We start from the raw sequence: 15,978 nt of genomic DNA on the forward strand, positions 1-15,978 counted from the left end.
AATTAGTATCGGGCCACTTTTCAAAGTGTAATATGCAGCAGTTACCAAACTAATTTTGACCATTGTGGCCATTAATGTGACTCAATGGAATTTTGAACATGGATGCTCCCCTGGCAGGCTTGGCCACAGGAATATATGAAATTGGAGCAAAATAGGCCATTTGCCCCTCAAGCCCGCTCCGCCATTCAATAAGATCATGGCTGATCTGTTTGTGTTTCAAGTTCTACATTCCCACCTACCCCCAAAAACCTTTGATTCTTATTAGGCAAGGGAATCAATCTACCTCAGCCTTAATAATATTCAATGACCCCGCCCCCATTGCCTTCTGAAGCAGAGTTCCTAAGTCACACAACCCTCAGAGAAACAAATTCCCTGATCTCCGTCCTATAGGTAATGCACTCCAAATTTATTCACATTAACATTTCATATGTACACACACAAATTAAGTACACTATGTTTAATTCCTGCATGTGCACTAAACCGCATACACAGGTAACAGTAGTAATATGGGCCTCATTGTGCATCAACTTCCGTGGCCCAGCAAAGCCACCTGGACTAGGTGGTCTGCCTTCAACATTTAGAAGTCTGGTCGGTCCTTCTTCAGTTTACTGTGGTCCATGTTCACAGCAAAGAACTTGTACAGCTGGGTGGGTGGTATCTTATTCCAAAGTTCAGAGTTGTTTTGTGATTCCAGCTTACATCCAGGGCTACAGTGAACAAGCCTCAGGAGATATGCGTGCTCCAAAACCTCCAGCTCAAATGAAGACAAACAATGGAATTATGCTCAGGTGGCTCTTGGCTTGTTGGATCATCAACCCCAACATGATAGCAATCCCCTCCCTCTGCTAGCTCCTATCAGACGCAACCCTAATTTTAAAACCGTACTCTCTTGTTCTGGCGGAAGCAGGAAAAGGAGTACAGTTGTGGGCAATGGAATTGGAGAACATCAGCCAGTAGGTTATTGGACCTACAGCTAGGAATAGGAAATAAAGGTAGGCTGCTAACCCTTCACACATTATTTTGCTTAATGATTGCTTTCCTGCATTGGGGCTGGGTATAAGAACCATAGCCAGCATTTTTGGATCTCCTGGATAGGCACACCCAGGAATTTGACAAGGTAGAGTTAGGAAAGGCTTGCATTGGGTCTGTGTCTACTGTAGATGGTGGGTCTACTACGATTCTCAGTTGAAGCTCTATATTCGCGAGGGAACCATTGAAAGTGTGGAGACCTGTTTCAATGTGTTTCCACCCCTCTCTTCTACGTCTTTCCAGGTACAAAATGGGGAATATTGACCCCACTATTCAATGCATTTTCTAGAATTGTGGAGGCTTTTAAGCCAAAATTTGTTTATCACAGACGTTTTAAATATAAAGATAAAATTATTTGTAATGATATAAGTACAGCTGTGCTGGATCCTGTTCCCTTCATTTGACCCCAGATAGAACATAGAACGATACAGCGCAGTACAGGCCCTTCGGCCCTCGATGTTGCACCGACATGGAAAAAAAACTAAAGGCCATCTAACCTACACTATGCCCTTATCATCCATATGCTTATCCAATAAACTTTTAAATGCCCTCAATGTTGGCGAGTTCACTACTGTTGCAGGTAGGGCATTCCACGGCCTCACCACTCTTTGCGTAAAAAACCCACCTCTGACCTCTGTCCTATATCTACTACCCCTCAATTTAAGGCTATGTCCCCTCGTGCTAGCCACCTCCATCCGTGGGAGAAGGCTCTCACTGTCCACCCTATCTAACCCTCTGATCATTTTGTATGCCTCTATTAAGTCACCTCTTAACCTTCTTCTCTCTAACGAAAACAACCTCAAGTCCATCAGCCTTTCCTCATAAGATTTTCCCTCCATACCAGGCAACATCCTGGTAAATCTCCTCTGCACCCGTTCCAAGGCTTCCACGTCCTTCCTATAATGAGGCGACCAGAACTGTACGCAATACTCCAAATGCGGCCGTACTAGAGTTTTGTACAACTGCAACATGACCTCATGGCTCCGGAACTCAATCCCTCTACCAATAAAGGCCAACACACCATAGGCCTTCTTCACAACCCTATCAACCTGGGTGGCAACTTTCAGGGATCTATGTACATGGACACCGAGATCCCTCTGCTCATCCACACTACCAAGAATTTTACCATTAGCCAAATATTCCGCATTCCTGTTATTCTTTCCAAAGTGAATCACCTCACACTTCTCCACATTAAACTCCATTTGCCACCTCTCAGCCCAGCTCTGCAGCTTATCTATGTCACTCTGTAACCTGCAACATCCTTCCGCACTGTCTACAACTCCACCGACTTTAGTGTCGTCTGCAAATTTACTCACCCATCCTTCTGCGCCCTCCTCTAGGTCATTTATAAAAATGACAAACAGCAACGGCCCCAGAACAGATCCTTGTGGTACGCCACTCGTAACTGAACTCCATTCTGAACATTTCCCATCAACTACCACTCTCTGTCTTCTTTCAACTAGCCAATTTCTGATCCACATCTCTAAATCACCCTCAATCCCCAGCCTCCGTAATTTCTGCAATAGCCGACCGTGGGGAACCTTATCAAATGCTTTACTGAAATCCATATACACCACATCAACTGCTCTACCCTCGTCTACCTGTTCAGTCACCTTCTCAAAGAACTCGATAAGGTTTGTGAGGCATGACCTACCCTTCACAAAACCATGCTGACTATCCCTAATCATATTATTCCTATCTAGATGATTATAAATCGTATCTTTTATAATCCTCTCCAAGACCTTACCCACCACAGACGTTAGGCTCACCGGCCTATAGTTACCGGGGTTATCTCTACTCCCCTTCTTGAACAAAGGGACCACATTTGCTATTCTCCAGTCCTCTGGCACTATTCCTGTAGCCAATGATGACCTAAAAATCAAAGCCAAAGGCTCAGCAATCTCTTCCCTGGCTTCCCAGAGAATCCTAGGATAAATCCCATCCGGCCCCGGGGACTTATCTATTTTCACCTTGTCCAGAATTGCCAACACTTCTTCCCTACGCACCTCAATGCCATCTATTCTAATAGCCTGGGTCTCAGCATTCTCCTCCACAATATTATCTTTTTCTTCAGTGAATACTGACGAAAAGTATTCATTTAGTATCTCGCTTATCTCCTCAGCCTCCACACACAACTTCCCACCACTGTCCTTGACTGGCCCTACTCTTACCCTAGTCATTCTTTTATTCCTGACATATCTATAGATATATCATACTAACTTGTGAACTCTAAGTACACAGACATACAATAATCATTGCACTGAAGTGAATAGAAAGAAGGGCTAACTATTGAAACTATTGAAACTAGATCCAACTGAAGTACAAAGTCTGAGAACACAGTCCCTACAATCAGAATATACTGATTTAATTATGTAAAGTGAAGAATTTGCAAATTTATGTAACACCAGGACAGATACCTTGAACTCCGTATTGTGATGAAAAGTCAAGTCAAACTGTTGTGTTGTAATCTCTTCGTTTTGATATTGATCATTTGTGCATTTCAAATGTTTTTCATGTTTTCAAAATCACATGTGGATAGCCATTGTTGTTGGCAGTAATTAATCCAGATATACCATTTGTCTGTCCACTTCCATAATAAAGGCATTAACTTATCCTCAGTAAAAGACTTAACAGGAACATCATAAGAAGGTCCCAGCTTTCATAATGCTGTTATCACTAAGAGTCATTTCTATCTCATGCTCATTTGGTACTGTTTGAAATGATAATATTTTGCCACTGAAATCAAAATCAATACACACTGCAACCAGTGCTCTGAGAAAATAGAAAGTTAGCTTAGTTGTTAATAACAACCGATGTACATCTGTGCAGTAATTCTCACAACTCATCAGCTCATGGAAAAAAACATTCAGATTTGTTCACAACCAAGAGTGGGAGAAAGTAAAGTCAGCTTTAGTTTTCACAGGATTTAGTTCCATTAGACTGCTACAATTATAATATTATCTATTATACTTGTCCCCATGCAAACATGTCCATCCGTGGTCTGCTGCAATGTTCCAATGAGGCCGAACGTAAACTGGAGGAGCAGCACCTCGGGCGGGATTCTCTCAGCCCACGCCGGGTCGGAGAATCGGTGGGCCGGTCGCGAATCGCATGATGCCGCCCCGACGCCAGTCTGCCGATTCTCCGGTGAGAGGAGAATCGGCGCGGCGCCGGTCAGGGGCCGCTCTCCACAGCCTTCCCCAGCGATTCTCCGCCCGGGATGGGCCGAGTGCCGCAAAAGAAATCCGAGTCCCGCCGGCACCGTCCACGTTTGATCTTACCCGGCATGCATCCTTTCGGGGACGGCCTGGTTGGCGGGGGGCGGGGAGGGGGGGGGGGGGGTCCAACTCCAGGGGGGGGGCTCCGCTGTGGCCTGGCCCATGATCGGAGCCTACCGATCAGCGGCCCGGCCTCTCGGACTGAAGGCCTCTTTTGCTCCGCGCTGGCCCCTGTAACCCTACGCCATGTTGCGTCGGGGTCAGCGCGGAGAAGGAAGCCAGTCACAGTGCGCATGCGCGCATTCGCAACGGTCACACCGCACATGCGCAGACCCGTGACGCCCATTTGATGCCGGTATCGGCAGCTGGAATGACGTGGGTCGCTTCAGTGCCGTGCTGGCCACCTGTAGGGTTTAGAATTGCTGCTCCTGGGGACCTGTTGATGCCGTCGTAAAATGCAACGGCGTTTACGACGACGTCAACACTTAGCCTCAGTAATCAGAGAATCCCGCCCGTGTGATTAGGCACGTTACAGCCCTCGGAACTCAACATTGACTTCAACGACATTTCTCTGTGACCTTTGTTGAATCCCATTTTTGATCACAAAACAGTTCTTGTTTCAGCTCAAACGTCCCATCCACCTCCCCCACTGGGCCATCTGTCACTTGTTCTTCAATTTTTCTTTCACCAAGCACTGACCTTTGTCCTCCTATTAACATAATCTGCTATCTGACCTTTATGCCACTATCAGCAACTTATAGCCAGCACGGTAGCAAAGTGGTTAGCACGGTCCCAGGTTTGATTCCTGCTTGGGTTACTGGCTGTGCAGAGTCTGCACGTGAAATGAAATGAAATGAAAATCGCTTATTGTCACGGGTAGGCTTCAATGAAGTTACTGTGAAAAGCCCCTAGTCGCCACATTCCAGCGCCTGTTCGGGGAGGCTGTTACGGGAATCGAACCGTGCTGCTGGCCTGCTTGGTCTGCTTTCAAAGCCAGCGATTTAGCTCTGTGCTAAACAGCCCCTTTTCTCCCCGTGTCTGTGTGAGTTACCTCCGGGTGCTCTGGTTTCCTCCCACATGCCCCGAAAGATGTGCTTGTTAGTTGAATTGGACATTCTGAATTCTCCCTCAGTGCATCCAAACAGGCGCCTGAGTGTGGCAACTCGAGGATTTTCACAGTAACCTCATTGCAGTGTTAATGTAAGCCTACTTGTGACACTAATAAAGATTATTATTATTATTCTATTGTCCTTCACACTGACAATGACACGTCCTTTTTCTCACGCCCTACACATCTTTGTTACAATATTTCCTAGCTCCCATCTATCACGGACCCTCTCTGTTCCACCCCACCTTACACAGTATATAATCCATCGCATTTCTCCCTCTCTTTAACCCTGGGAAAGAGTCAGACAGTCTCTCTGGTGCCAGACCTGCTTAGCTTTTCCAGCCTTTTCTGTTTTAATTTCAGAATGTCGTTCGTAACTGGCAACCTCCAATTCAAGTATGTGCTAATTTTTCTTTGGAAACACTGATGGTTAAATTCTAATATTGTTTCAGCTCACGGCACTGATGGTTAACATATCTGGAAGGTAGATTGGTTCATTTCCCAATGGATTTTAAACTATACTGAAGCCAATTTTTCATCTGTATCATTCAACTGAGCAATTTCAGTGGGTCAGATCTGTATTTTAGTTGGAAAGACAAAAGCATGTCAAAAATATTGAAATATTTTAGGTTTACCAATGAAGAATGGTCATTTGAGTAAGGCACCAGGGAATTTCTGTTGTCTGGGGAACTCAAGAGAGAAAGAATACGGGAGGACGTTGCAGAGGTAGAGATTTGCTGTAACCGGGCAAAACACCAAAGCTGATGTTAGATGAGCATTTTAGCTGACAGATTCAGTGAGATGGATAAAATGGCTCAAAAAATTGCAAACTTCACATAGGATGCAAGAAGTTATTTTGTTGACCCAAATACAACTAAGTGTAGGAAAGTATAAATAGAAAATGCTGGAAATACTCAGAAGTCAGGGAGCATCTAATGAAAGAGCAACAGCATTAATGTGCCAGGACAATGACTTTTCATGAGAATGATCTGATGAAAGGTCATCCACCAGAAATAGTGAGCTGAATTTCTCCATTGTTCCTGAAGTACTGCCGCCGGGGCTGAAAGTGGGAGGTGACCCCTTTTTAGACGACAGTAGCACCTAAAAAGTCTTATTCCTGGGGGTGGCCAATTAAGAGCCGTCACGGCGGCTGCTTTGGACTGAAGCAGTGCTTTGAAATGAGGACTCATTTCAGCAGCTTCAATACTGCTATCACCCGCAATGAGAGGGTACCTTAATGATGGAAATGCCCTTGAAGAGGCGTTATTGGGGTTGCGGGATGCTTGGTCTAGGCAGGTCCCAGTGATTGTGGTAGGGAGTGATGGTGGTGAAGGAGATCATTGGGCAGATATGGTGGTGTTTTGTTTTAGTTTTTCTTGTGTGGGATGTGGGCATTGCTGGCTAGGGCAGAATTTATAGCCCATCCCTAATTGCCCTTGAGAAGGTGCCAGTGAGTTAGCTTCATGAGCCATTGCAGTCTCTGTGGTGTAGGAACACCCACAGTGCTCTTAGGAAAGAAGTTCTAGAATTTTGACCCAGTTGTAGTAAAGAAACATGGGTGGCTTGGAGGGGAACTTCCCAGGTGGTGGTGGTCACAGGCATCTGCTGCCCTTGTCTTTCCAGGAGGTAGAGAGCATGGGTTTGGGAGGTGCTGTTAAAGGATCCTTGGTAAGTTATTGCAGTTCATCTTGTATATGGTACACACTGTTGCTTCTGTGTTGGTGGTGAAGTTAGTGAATATTTAAGGGACGTCAATCAAATGGACAACCTTGTCCAGGATGATGTTGAGTTTATTGAGTGTTGTTGGAGTTACACTCATCCAGACATGTGTAGAGTATTCCATCACATTCCCCACTTGTGTCTTGTAGGTGAGGATGAGTGTCTTGGGTTACAGGAAGATATAGACGGGATGGTCAAATGGGCAGATACGTGGCAGATGGAATTTAACCCTGAAAAGTAAGAGGTTATAAACATTGGAAATTTGACAAGGAAGTATTCAATGAATGGCATGACACTGGGAAGTTCCAAGGAACAAAGGGATTTTGGCGTGTTTGCCCATAAACCTCCGAAAGCGGGGGGGGGGGGGGGGGGGGGGGGGCACGTTAATAGGGTGGTCAAAAAGACATATGGGACATTTGTCTTTATCAATCGAGGCATAGATTACAAAAGCAGGGAGGTCCTGTTGGAGCTGTATGGAATTTTGGTAAAGCCACAGCTGGGCTTTGCAATGTTGGTCACCACATTATTAAAAGGCAAAGTTGCCATAGTCCCAGATGACCAGAGGGCTGCTTTCCCCTTTGAGAGGGAGAGCTGACTGGTGGTGGTTTAACCTGAGGATCACCACACCTCATGTGAGGGGCAAGGTTGAGAAGGCGGCCCTTCATGAATAACCTCAGCAGGCCTCCCTCTGCATCACAAATCAGTTGTCTAGCCCACTGAGCTAAATCGGCGCCCAATTTACAACATTATAGGAAGGATGTGATTGCACTGGCGGGGGTGCAGAGGGGATTGATCAGGATGTTGCCTGGAATGGAACATTTGGGTTACGAAGAGAGGTTGGATAGGCTTGGGTTGCTTTTGTTGGAGTAGTGAAGACTTGGGGAGGACCTGATCCAGGTGTACAAGATTATGAGGGGTATGGACAGAGTGGATAGGGAACAACTGTTCCCCTTAGTTGAAGGGTCAATCACAAGGGGACACAATTTCAAGGTGAGGGGCAGGAGATTTAAGGGTTTAAGAGGTTTTTACCCAGGGATTGATGACAGTCTGGAATGCACTGCCTGAGTGGATGATAGAGATGGGTTACCTCACATCCTTTAAAAGGTTCCTGGCTGAGCACATGGCACGTTATAATATTTAAGGCGATGGGCCAATTGCTGGTAAATGGGATTAGGTAGGTTGGCCAGGTGTTTTTCATTATTGGTGGAAACTCGATGGACCAAAGGCCTCGTCTGCACTGTATTTGCTGTGATTCTGTGACAGGCTTTGGGGAGTTAGGAAGTGAGTTACATGCTGCAGAAATACGATTTCTGATCTGCTCTTATATCCACAATATTTATGTGGTTAGTCCAGTTCAGTTTCTGGTCAATGGTAACCCCCAGGATGCTGATAGTGAGGGATTTAACAATGGTAATGCCATGGGTAGGTGGGTAGATTCTCCCTTGTTGGAGATGGTCATACTTGGGCCTTGTGTGGCATGAATGCTATCAGCCAAAGCATGAATATTGCCCAGGTCATTCTGCATATGGATAAGGACTGCTTCAGTACCTGTGGAACTGAACATTGTGCAATTATCCACGTGTATCCCCACTTCTGACGTTATGATGGAAGGAAGGGCGGCACAGTAGCACAACGGTTAGCACTGTTGCTTCACAGCGCCAGGGTCCCAGGTTCGATCATGGCTTGGGCCACTGTCTATGTGGAGTCTGCACGTTGTCCCTGTGTCTATGTGGGTTTGCTCCGGGTGCTCCGATTTACTCCCACAAGTCCCAAAAGATGTGCTGTTAGGTGAATTGGACATTCTGAATTCCCTTCTGTGTACCCGAACAGACACCGGAATGTGGCAACTGGGGGATTTTCACAATAACTTCATTGCAGTGTTAATGTAAGCCTACTTGTGACAATAAAGATTATAATTATTGATGAACCAACTGAGGGTGGTTGGGCCTAGGGCACTATCCTGAGGAGCTCCAGCAGAGGTATCCTGGGACTGAGGTGATTGACCTTCAGTGTCAGGGACCTAGGTTCAATTCCAGCCTTGGGTGACTGTATGTGTGAAGTTTGCATGTTCTCAACTTGTCTGTGTGGGTTACCCTGAGTGCTCTGGTTTACTCCCACAGTCCAAAGATGAGCAGGTTGTGAGTGGTTCTGCGGATAGAACATGGGAAGTGGGCGTAGGTAGGGTGCCTATTCAGAGGGTTGGTGCACGTTCGATAAGCCAAATGGCCTCTTTCTGTACTGCAGATATTCTGTGGATTCTATGAACATTTTCCTTTGTGCCATGTATGACGCCTCCTGGTTCCCATTGACAGTTTTGTTTGAACTCATTGATGCCACACTTGGTTAATTGCTGCCTTGATGTCAAGGACAATCATTCTCACCTCGCCTCACCTCTGGCATTCAGCTCTTTGGTTCATGTTAATAATAATAATTGTTATAGGTGTCACAAGTAGACTTACACAGCAATGAAGTCACTGTGAAAATCCCCTAGTCGCCACACTCCAGCGCCTGTTCGGGTACACATAGGGAGAATTCAGAAGGTCCAAATCACCTAACAAGCACGTCTTTCGGAACTTGTTGGAGGAAACCAGAGCACCCGGAGGAAAGTCACGCAGTCACGGGGAGAATGTGCAGACTCCAGACAGACAGTTACCAAAGTCGGGAATTGAACCCGGGTCCTTGGTGCTGTGAAGTAACAGTGCTAACTACTGTGCTACTGTGCCATCCTAAATTTACATGAGCCAGGTAGGAGTTGAGCCTACAATCTTCTGATCCGTTGTCAGATGCATCATCCATTGCGCTGCTGTGGTAAGGCTGCAATGATATCAGGAGCTGAGTGGCCCTGGTGGAACCCAAACACAGTATCAGTGAGGAGGTTATTTATTGCTGTGTAAGTGCCACTTGATAGCACTTTCGATGACCCCTCTCATCACTTTGCTGATGATCGAGAGTAGACTGATGATGCAGTTATTGGCTGGGTTTGATTTGTTCTGATTTTTGTTGCAGAATATACCATTTTTCCACATTGCTTAATCAACGTCAGTGTTGTAGCTGTACTGAAACAACTTGGTTTGGGATGCGCCTAGTTCTGGAGCACACATCTTTCGTCCTTTTGCTGGAATGTTGTCAGTGCCTGCAGCCATTTCTTGGTATCATTGGACTGAAGAGAATTGACTAAGGACCAGCATCTGTGATGCTGGCGACCACTGGAGGAGGCCGTGTTGGATCATCCACTTGGCACTCCTGGCAATGGTTGCAAATGCCTGAACCTTGTCTTTTGCACTAATGTGCTGAGCTGCCCCATCATTGAGTCTAGGAATATGTGTGGAGCCTCCTACTTCAGTGAGTTGTTTAATTGGCCACCACCATTCACGACTAGATGTGGCAGGGCTGCTTAGATGGGAGTGGTTAGTAGTGGGATCACTTTGCTCTGTCTATCGCATGCTGATTCCACTGTTTGGCATGTAAGTAGCCCTGTGCTGTAGCTTCACCAGGTTGAAGCCTTATTTTGAGTTATGCCTGGTACTACTCCCAGTATACCCTCCTGCACTCTTCATTGAACCGGCTTGATAGTAATGGTAGATTGGTGAATATGTGGGGATGAAGTTACAGATTGTGTTAAATTCAATTCTGCTGGTCAAAGCCCACAGCGTCCTGCCTCATGGATGCCCAATTTTTGAGTTGCTAGATTTGTTCGACATGGACAGTTCCATCATGGAGATAATGAGGTCAGATCGGTTTTCAATCTTTATTCCCTCTCAAACCTCCACAGGCCCAATCTAGCAGCTATGTCCTACAGGCCCCAGCCAGCTTGGTCAATAGTTGTGCCACTCTCAGTGCTTTTACCAATTGGTGTTCAGTGCGAAGGAGCACTGACTCATCATTGAATTGGCAAGCGGTACGTGGAAATCGGCAGGAGGTTTCCTTGCTCATGTTTGACCTGATGTCCAGAGTCAATGTTGAGGACTCTCAGAGCAGCTCCCTTTTGACTGTATACCACTGGGCCATGCCACCTCCAGTGGGTACTGCTGGCGGGGCAGGATATACCCAGACATCTGAAGCATCTGTAAAGTATGATTTGGTGAGTATGACTGTCAGGCTGTTGCTTGACTAATCTGTGGGCCAACTCTCCCAAGTTTGGCACAAGCTCCCAGATGTTTGTAAGAAGTAATTTACAGGGTCAGCAGGGCTACGAGGTATGCCATTGTTGTCTCTGGTGCTGAGGTCAGTGTTGGGTGGTCTGTCCAGTTTCATTCCTTTTTATCTTTGCAGCCATTCAATCCAACTTTTCGGTTTGCTAGGTCATTTCAGAGGGCATTTTAGAGTCAACCACATTGCTTGTGGCTCTGGAGTCAGATGTAGCCCAGACCAGGGAAGGATGATAGATTTCCTTCCCGAAAGGGCATTAGTGAATCAAGGGCTTATAATGCAGGACAAGCCCAGCAGCGCGGGTTCATTCCTGCACCGGCCACCCCGAATAGGTGCCGGAACGTGGCGAATAGGGGCTTTTCACAGTAATGTCATTGAAGCCCACTTGTGACACTAAGCAATTATTATTATTATTAGGTGGGGTTTTATGACAATCGACAATGGTTTCAGCTTTTACCAGATTTAGTAGTTTAATTTAAGTCCACTGAGGACCATGGTGGGATTTGAACCCCTGACCCCAGACCACTAGCCTGGACCCCTGGATTACTTGGCCAGTGACATTACCACTATGTCACCTCACGTCTGCATGGGTGGACATTTTCTTTGGAAAACCTCCTCTAGGCCACGGAGTGTTCAATGAGGAACCCCCCCTCAACCCTCCCCATCCCAGAACCCATTGGGAATCTCCCCAGAGGGTGGCCCTGTCTGACTTGAGCAAAATGCCTGCAGAGATGGGAATCGTCCCTGAATTGGACATTTAGTGGTTTAATTCTGTTCCAGAAGGGCTGTCTGCTATTGTTTTCATGGCTGACAAGATGACATGATGTCAGGTAGGCATCAGACATGCACCCATGCCATTTTGCCACCCTTCACACATCCTAGCCTGTTGCTAATGGCCTGCTAAAATTCCAGCAATTTGTTTCTCGCTCCATAGATTCTGCTGTACCCACTGAATATTTCTATAATGTCTGTTATTACATCTGGCTTTAAGTATTATCATGTGAAAGTACCTTTAAGAAATGGGTGTTTATAAATGGGTATGTATATAAATATCTGTAGTGAGAGTACCTTTAAGAGATGGGAGTTTGCTACTGCCGTGATGTCAGAAAGTGGGTGGAGCTGGGCTGTCTGTCAGCTTTTTACTTTCGTTTTTGAGCAGGCTGCAGGGTGTGTTTTAGTTTCGTTTTCAGTGTTGGAGCTGAAGCCAGACCAAGTAGGTGTACTGCTGTTATCTCTGCCATCAAAAGACTATCTCTTGATCATTTGGTGAATTCAGAATTACAAATGTTTTCAGTAGTGACTTTAACCTGAGGTGCTTCTCATAGAGGTTTTGTTTTTAAGTTGTATGGATGTTAAAAAGGAAAGCTTAAAGGTTTACTTAGTGTTGTAGTCTTTGGGGGTTGTATTTGAATCAATGGTTGCTAAGATGTTCACTAGGTTTCAAGAAGGTTAACTTGTTTTGCTTTAAAAAACACCTTTCCATTTCTGCTGTACCACACCTGTAGAGTGGGCCGTGTACTCCCCATACCACAATCTATTAAAAATTGTGGGTCAGGTGAACTCCATGATACACTTTGGGGTTCCCTAAACCCTGGCCCATAACAGTATCCACAGTATTGTGTTTTTGTAAAAGTGCAGGAAAGTATCGGTTAATTGCAAACTTATATCACCGTCAATGAAGGTGCCCTTTTCAATGTTGCTGTAACTGGTTAGCTTACTTTCCAGAGCCTAGTTTTAAAGCCTTCAAATCTAAAAGGCCATTTGGCTTCATGGAAGATCCTGCCATACCGATGCTATTAAGTGTTTAGCAGTCACAACAGGATGTCAAGAAGTTTTCAAAGCTTTTGCTGGAGAAATCAATTGTAATTACGTTTTAAAGACTTGAGCATTTCCAGGCCCACACACATATTGATGAAAATGTAAGATGAATGCTGGAAAAAAAACAGTAAGCAGTCTTACAAACACCAGGTTAAAGTCCAACACTTTTATTTTGAATCACTAGCTTTCGGAGCACTGCTCCTTCCTCAGGTGAATGAAGAGGTGGGTTCCAGAAACATATATATAGACAAAGTCAAAGATGCAATATGATACTTTGCATGCGAGCCTTTGCAGGTAATTAAATCTACACTTAAGGATTGGTCATCTTGCAGCTATTGGAGACTGGTGTTTCAATTCTGTCAAATATATGCAGCTAGAGAATGATGGGGTATTGAAATATACTAATTTTCTCCATTAGCGGTTACTGATCATAACTAAAATGAATGGCCAAAGTGTTTAATTTGATGAGTCGTGTCCATAGGGCGGCACGATAGTACAGTGGTTAGCACAGTTGCTTCACAGTGCCAGGGTCCCAGGTTTGATTCCTGGCTCGTTTCACTGTTTGTGCGGTGTCTGCAGGTTTGCCCTCTGTCTGCGTGGGTTTCCTCTGGGTGCTCCGGTTTCCTCTCTCAAGTCCCAAAAGTCATACTTGTTAGGTGAATTGGATATTCTGAATTCTCCCTCAGTGTACCTGAACAGGCACTGGAGTGTGGCGACTAGGGGATTTTCACAGTAACTTCTTTGTAGTGTTAATGTAAGCCTACTTGTGACACTAATAAAGAAGGGGGTTTTATGCATGAATACTGTTTCAGAGGTGCGCCTTTTAATTAGAACTCTTCAATAGGTATCCAAAGTGGGAAACTGACGTTAGGCTTAATGCATTCGCAAAATAAGAGTCTAATGCCTGTTCTCAGGCCTGTTTGTGAAATTGGAGTGAAAATGACTGCAGTATTTTTCAGGCAATGATGTGATTAACATTTTCAAATCTCAGTAGCCAAATCAATGTTCCTGAAGGGGACCACTGGAAGCTGCCGTACGAAAGGTGTGTTTTACATTTTCCATGAATTGTTGAGTGTTTCTCTGAGTTCTGCTTTACATCCTCAAGCTCCCATGGATCACTACTTGTTCCCCACCCAATTAATACATCCATCTCCTGCTTTTCATAATTTTATGGGCCTGGTTTTTGCCCCCCACTCCCCCTATAATTAGCCAGTGAATGGTGGCCACAGATCACCAATACTATCTGAATGAGACCAGTGAAACATTTTGCCACACAGAGGACACTACAATTCTACCACATTCCAAATTCCAGATCGACGTGTTGGGCTTTTAATTCAATAAAACCAAATAATTAGATCTGAAACGACAGTATGATAACTTTGGAAATTAAAATTGCTTGAGGTATCAAACAAAACAATTCTCTTTCCATTTTTGTCACCTATTTCTTAAGGTAATGCTCATTGTCAGGGTACGTGCCTTATACAGATATCCAGTACTTTGTCAAAATACCTAAATTTCATGTCCAAGGTTACATAGTGACAAGCAATTGAATTGCATAGGGCATTAAGCCAAGTCTAATTCTATTGTCACTCCATAAATACTGTCAGCATGAATGGTTGATTAATGATTAGAAGTGGGAATCCTGGTTCATGTTTTTTCTACCAAACTAGGGGCAGTGAATCCAATTATAATTCCCTCTCTCCGCTCCGAGGGAGGGGTGAAAGTCAGCAAAACCAGAGACTGAACCAGGAAGTTTGTTAGTTGGCATAGCTCCATAGCTGGCACAGCTGCCCACAAAGTATTTTTTAAAAATGGATCATTTCTGCTTTCTGGACTGACAGGATAGAATCTAAGAGGCTAATTGTGTTATACGGTCAGGATCATATGTGCAACTTTGGTGAATTTAGGTCAGATTAACCCAAAAATCTTAGCATTGAAATAGTACTAAAGTAGACAGCAGTGACCAAGTTTCTATTAAAAGAATAGCAAGCTTTGATTCATTAAAAGTCATGACTCGATATAGGCTCTGACCCCAATTTGCAATTTTTATGCTGTGTTTTGTGCATGTATCTGTGTATGCCTGTGAGGATTCTCAACTCTACTTCATACAGAATCTGATGCTTAATGGATTCCAGCAAATGCCAGTTACGGTCAAACATTGAAGAGAATTCACAGAATTGAAGGCCCATGTCCCAGTCCCCAGAAAAGATAGAGAGAGGGTGTATCTCCTGAACGAGGAATGATATTTTGAGCATAAACAGCTTTTGAGCCGAGTGAAGCAGAGTGCCAAATTCTGGTTGGGTACGCATCTTGTTGGGGAGGGTTGTGTGCAGGGCTGGTGGTCTTGAGGGGGAATTTCTTCCAGCCTCCAGTAAATCAAGTCTTTGAGAGTTCTCGGACTACCACAATAATTCCTCCAAATATACCCTCGTCAGAGCAATGTCATTCTCACCAGATGAAAGATGGCATGTGTTCTGTTCAGAGTCTAATGAAGCCTCCAAAAGATAGAAAAGTACCAAAATATAAAAAGGGTCAATTAGCTTCCCAATCAAGGCACCAAGCTTTTGTAACAGATGAAAAGAAACTTCTTGCACTTTTACTTGAACCTTCTTAATGTCATGGACATTAGTCCCCTTAGCAGAGTGCCTCAGTATCTGTCTGGCTTAGGCTATTAAAATTGGGAAGGAATTGCAGTACCCTTATAAGCATAGTCCCTTTGCCATTAGTGTAACAAGAAGCCTTTCCCTGGATTTGAGACAATACTCTTTCCTGGAACATCTGACTGGCCTGCTCCACCAACATGGACCAAAAGTGGGACCCTGGAGGTTTACGATCGTAATGCGCTACTTCAGAGAAACAGGCTAGATGCCCAGTCTTTTTATCCTAGTCTCAAGCTTCAGCTCTCTTCCCACACGCTCAAATATTCCACTTTGCAAA

At 44.8% G+C, this 15,978-nt stretch overlaps 1 protein-coding gene and 1 pseudogene across 9 annotated transcripts in view; one reads left to right on the plus strand and one right to left on the minus strand.

The window, feature by feature from the left end:
- The window catches only part of dlgap1a (discs, large (Drosophila) homolog-associated protein 1a), a 1,116,163-nt gene that overhangs the window by 95,055 nt on the left and 1,005,130 nt on the right, over nucleotides 1-15,978 (plus strand). The window lies entirely within an intron of this gene.
- LOC119972455 lies at nucleotides 578-824 on the minus strand (annotated as a pseudogene).

The sequence above is a fragment of the Scyliorhinus canicula genome, chromosome 10, assembly GCF_902713615.1.
Source record: "Scyliorhinus canicula chromosome 10, sScyCan1.1, whole genome shotgun sequence".
Lineage (NCBI taxonomy): Eukaryota > Metazoa > Chordata > Chondrichthyes > Carcharhiniformes > Scyliorhinidae > Scyliorhinus > Scyliorhinus canicula.